Source organism: Taeniopygia guttata, chromosome 3 (assembly GCF_048771995.1).
Source record: "Taeniopygia guttata chromosome 3, bTaeGut7.mat, whole genome shotgun sequence".
In the NCBI taxonomy this organism is placed as follows: Eukaryota; Metazoa; Chordata; class Aves; order Passeriformes; family Estrildidae; genus Taeniopygia; species Taeniopygia guttata.
In genome coordinates, this window is record NC_133027.1 from 95019003 (window position 1) to 95024776 (window position 5774).

Consider the following 5774-nt stretch of genomic DNA (forward strand, 5'->3'; position numbering starts at 1 on the left):
GGCCAGCAAACACAAAGAAATTATATCCTTCAGAAAATTAATTTCAAAAAGTAGTGTTTGAAGGGAGAGGATGCGGCTCAAGATAGGGCTTGAACTTTTGAGCATCAGGGGATAGACAACTGCAAAGTTTATTGCTGGTATCAATAACCTTTAAGAGATTCACAGTCTTCCAAGTTCTGAATAACTGTGATTTAAAAATCAGTAATTGATAGTCTCTTTCTCTTCCTGAAGTGTTCATAAACTGCTGAAGCCTCAGCAGCAGTGCAGATTGGAATGTTAAGTGTTTACCAGGATAAGGCTGCACTCTTTTTCTTAGCATTTTATTGCAGGTCAGTATGATTTAACTTTAGAAAAATGCTCATGATCACTTTGAAAGAGCTTATTGTCAGGATATGTCAGAAAGCTCCAAACATCTTCATAAATGTAACAGAGATGTTTCCAATCTCTTTATGAACAGTATATAAACTTTGAAAAGACTGCCAACGAAATAGTGAGTTAGAAAATGGTGGTGATGTCACTAACTTATCCTATTTTGTGTTCCCACCAATCTTCAAAGAGCTAAAAATGCTTCTTTTAAAATTAACCTTCTGAAAGAAGTTTTGCAGCATATCCAACTTCTTTACAAGCTTACTACTTGTAAAATTAGACCTTTAAAATTCTGCTCTTGGAAGGAGAACAAAAAGGATAAGCAGAGCACTTCTCCTGAAGTTTGTTCTGTTTACACTCTGTACATCTATATCTCTGTTTTGGTGACTTAGTAGTCATCCTTTCTCAGCAAATCCTAAAAGGATATTGACAGAATCAGTTGCCAGCTGGCTGGACAGGAAGATGGAAAATCACCTTGAGTTGTTAGGGGTGTGACAAATGGCATTGGCCTTGTCCTCCACCCCTCGGCGCTGCCCAGCCCACACCTGCCTGAGCTTCCATCCTCCCTCCTGCACTGCCCTGCCCTGCCCACAGCCTTCCTCCAAAATCCAGGACCATGGCCTGCAGGTCACTCAGGAGAGTGGACCACAGCCCACAGGGCACTTGGTTTGTAGGAATTCCAGTCTCCTGAGGCAGCTCACCTCACAGCTGCCTGAAGGAGAAATAGAGGCACAGAACCTCTGTCCCTGCAAGAACCCTCCTGTCTCTGCAGAACATTTTGCTTGGGTTTATTTTCAGTGGGAAGGATATTCCTCAGGGAGTTTCTAACTGGGGGAGAGCTGATTAATCATTCAAGGATGGCCCAGATCTTGACTCTGGGAAGCTGAATTTGGTTCATTCCCTGCAGTTTGCTTAGGCTAAAGAAGGTACAGACACATCCCTTCTGTGTATTCATGCTGCTGTTCTTCAGCTTTGCAAGGTAATATCTTTATGGCCTTTCCTCCAGCATGTGATTTGGACTCTAGGCAGCATATTTTCTTAATAAAGTAACTGTCTACCAATTATCATCTTAAATCCTGCAGCAAAACAAGGTTTTTCCTTGTGCTGATTCCCCCCCACGCCCCCCACTATTAGTGGCTGTGAGAGACAAGGCTTATCTATTTTTTGCAAGCAGCCTTTCAACCTCCTGATCCCTGCACTGCTACAAACCCCCTCTTTACTAAGTTAAACATTTACTGTATTTAAATGAGTGATTTACATTACTGAAATTAGGCACTTGCTGGCATATCTTCTAGAGTGCAGTTACCCACTGGTACAAAGCATGCTTATAAAACCAATTTGGGTCAGTAAATTTGCATCTCCTGTGGTTATTGCAGCAAAGGCAAAGCAGAACACTCCTGGGTTTGAACAACAGTGTTTAAGTCTGCCACAGCAGAAAAGGCAATGGGAAATCTAGCTCAGTGAGCTAACATTTGAAACAAAATTGAAGGAGTTAGGAAATTATAATTTACACAGCATGACTAGGCTTCAGTCAAGACAAGATATATAATTTACTTTTCTCCAACACTAGTTGTCTTTACAGTTTGACCAAATTACTTTCATTTTCTTGCTTTATTGATATTTCTGTTCCTTCTGTTAGTTTGAAGCCAGCATGGGCAAGGACAAGAAACAGACTTGCCAAAATAACACTACCCAAAGTGGAGTATGTACCTTTTTCCTGGGTCTGGATTCATTTCAGTCTAATGGAATGAGGCCCAGTATTGAAACAGCTTGTTGTGAAGGTCATCCCATATTGCAACATTTAATTAGCAGAATATATGTATACACACATATTTTTATATATGCATGTCTGTATACATCTAGAAATTACATATATATATGTATATATATATCAAATGTATGTATCAGAGGATGGGAGATAGCAACTGGAACAAATTCTTAGTAGGAGTGAATAAATCAACTTGTAAAAAAATGAAAGAACCTTCTCATTTTCGATTACTTGAAGCCTCAGTGGAGTCTAGAATTGGATCATCATCAGGAATCAGAGCAAGGAGCATTGCTGAGAGAGACTACAAGGAATTAATTGCAAGCAAGAATGTTCTGATGCAAAACTGACTGCAAATACAAAGTAATTAATTTTTAAATATAAGAAAAAGGATGACAGGACATTAAGTCTTCCAGCACAATGGAACCCAAAGGATTTTTGTTTAAATTCCAGCAGCAAATGTTTGCAGAGAAAAAATTGTTTTAGTGCTTTGCTGAGCAGTTGGTATTTCCTTAATTCCACTCTGAAAATGGTGTATGAAGAGTACAGAATAAACCAGAGACAATAATTTCTGTTCAGGAAATGTAATTCAAAAAAGGAGAGTGAAAAATTTTATGTGCATGCTGTAGATATGTGTATGTACTTGTGAATATTGTCTTACTAATGATAAACTATAAATTAATTATAAGTTGTTCCAAATCACTCAGCATCCAAGATTCATATTTTGGACAAGCTTCAGTGGAGGTGACATCCAAGAGGGCAGGGAATGAACAGATTTGTACGCAGTTTTTTTCCCTTTATGGTTGTGGCTGTGCCCTTCTCCTCTGTCTACCTCGGGGTGTGCTGAGTGGTCCAGGGGACATCACCACTGCTCTGAAAGCATCAACCAGTGCCAGCTCCAGGCCCCTTCCTGCAGGGCCATTTGGGCACTGGAGGTGCTGAGTAGCAGCTTTGCAAGGTGTCTCTGTCAGAGGATCCAGGTGGGATTGCATGGATTTGCCATCCTCAGCTCCTTCCCTAACCCCGTAGTTGGGATTTTCTGCTAACAGTATCCTAAATTACAGATTAACTGATGTAACCCCCAGAAAATACTGCCCCTGGATTATCAATATTCTATTAAAAGCTTTTAATACCATAATTTAAGTCATTTTGATTGCACAGTGCCTGGTATTATTTAAAACTTTCATCAATAACCTGTATGATAGAAAAAGCATTAGCTGATTGAGTTTTCAGGTGGGAAGGTGAGAGGAACTGCAGCTGAGTAAATACCGAATGTAAAAGTATCTTGTCAGAAGTATGAAGAGAAGGCAAAAAGATGTAATAATAATGAATGTTTTGCATTTTAGTTACTTAACACTGTAATCCCATTTGCAACAGCTTCTAAGAGTAAGGATATTTAATAGTTATTGTAGTAAATTGTAGCAAATCACTGCATACTAGAAAATAATAAAGAAGGCAACTTCTGATTGTGATTTATAGTCATCTGTGATACCCTGTAGTGTACTTAAAATACCATACATTGATAATGCCCATAAATAACAGGACCATACCATCTATCAACATCCATTAAGTTGTCATTCTCAGTGTTTGGGGAATACCTTATGAAGAAAGATAGAGCAAAAGCAAAACAAAAAATAAAATAACCTGATGAACAATTCTAATTCAAATTCTAATTAGCAAAACTTACCCTTGGAGACCCCTGTGAAGAGACTTCAGGAGCCAATTCTTCCACACCAATGCATTGGTTTTATCAAAGCTTTTTTTAATCAAAGCTTTCCAAAAGGTTTCTCAGGAAACTTGCACAGTAATGTTCCTGCCTTCCCTCTGCTTAGCAGGGGAGCACTGATTCCTGGGATCAGAGCTGTTGCACCTGATCAAAAGTGTTCAAATAAGGAATTAAAATAAAAGGATGTGTTGGCTGGGAAAATGACCATGGTACAAAGCATGTGGCCCAGGAGCTGTGAGTGATCTGCTCCCTCTAATTGAGACATCTGAGAGGCTGGGCAAGACTTAATTACAAATAGAGCCATTTAAAGTTTAGAGCTGCTGGCAAACAAAACATGAGTGAATTCTGCATTATTTATCCCCAGAAAAGAAGACTCTTTGGGAGCTGTTGTGTCTTTTCAAGAATCAGGAAGGGTCCTCAGTAGAGGGAGATACATGACTTCATATAAGTAGGACACTTTTCTTCATTATGCTGCACTAAGCACATCCACTTATCCTAAATAAAAATTAAAGCAAATATTTCTGACTCACCAAAAAAAAAAAAAAAAAAAAAATCAGCAAAATTGCCTTCATAATAAGTGGCATTTAAATAAGGAGTAATTTTGAAAAATGGGCATTAAAGTTATGCTAGAAAACTGCTCTAAAAATGACCATTTTCCAAAACAAAGCTGGTTTTGTCTGATGGTGTTTTAGCCATTTATTATAGAGGCAGAACAGAGACTGAATTAATGTTGTGTCCCCTTGCAGTGAGAAGTGCTAATCTGAATCACCTACTCCAGGGGAATTCTCCTTACCATTTACATAAATCTGAGAAAAATGAGGATATGGTAATCATCACTGGTTTTCTCAAAGATCTGTCACAGAGAAAGGCTCAGCACTGATGTAAATGTTTCCTGCAGCTTCTTTTCCCTCGCAGCTGTCTCAGGAGGTGTTAGACCTGCAGGACTGTGTTTGGCATGGGGTCCATGCCTTTGATTGCCCTCTTCAGATTTCTGGAAACTCCATCTGCTTTTGTGAGGCTTCCAGCCACACTCAGCACTGCCCAGAATTCTGCCCATTTGGTAGGAATTATGTTGGACTAACTAAACCCCCACCTTCCCCATTCATCACCCAAGCAATGCAGCTCATACAACAGAGGCTCTCTAACAAGCTTTTACACAGACTTTACTCTTCCTTGTCTGCTTTCTCCCCAGACCAAAAGTCAGTAATTTCTGCTGGAAGGTTTATCCTCACTGGGGATGGCAGGGAAGTGAGGATAACCCTGGGCAAAGTGCAAGCTGGAGCAAACCAGGCTGCTGGCAGCACAGCTGGAGCTCTGAGCTGTGCCTTTGTCACCGTCAGGCTCCACCTGATCCGTGTGCTGGCTCATTTATAATTAAGCATCTAGGTAATTTATTATTAATTACCCGCTGCCCACTGAATTAGAACATATCCAGGGGTCAAAAGACTGCAGGGAAGAGATGGGGTGATGGGAATAGATGAGTGATTCCAGCACAAAGTGATGTAACCAGCTCGGGCTGGGCTGATTCACCCCCTGAGTTAACCCCTTCTTCAGCAAAAAGACAGAAATTTATCAACAGAAACCCTGCACAGAGTGTGTAGAACTCCTGCACACCAGTAGTAACACCTTTTTCTGTTTCTTCCCACTGGTAGGATTAAAACATCTAAGTAGATTGTTCCTTTGAGGTGGTGTTTGGAGCTATTAGAACATCTGATAATATAAGAACTTGAAAGTATTTCTTTAAAGTAAATTCAGGGAAAATCAGCAATAAGAATAATTAGGCAGTGGGGGGCTGTCATTGCTGTTACTTCAAGAAAGTGCTGTAAATTCTCAATATTTCCAGACAATTAGCACATAAAGGACTTTTTCTGGGACCTGAGCTGGGAAAATATGTAAACATCCACTTTTTATTCAAAA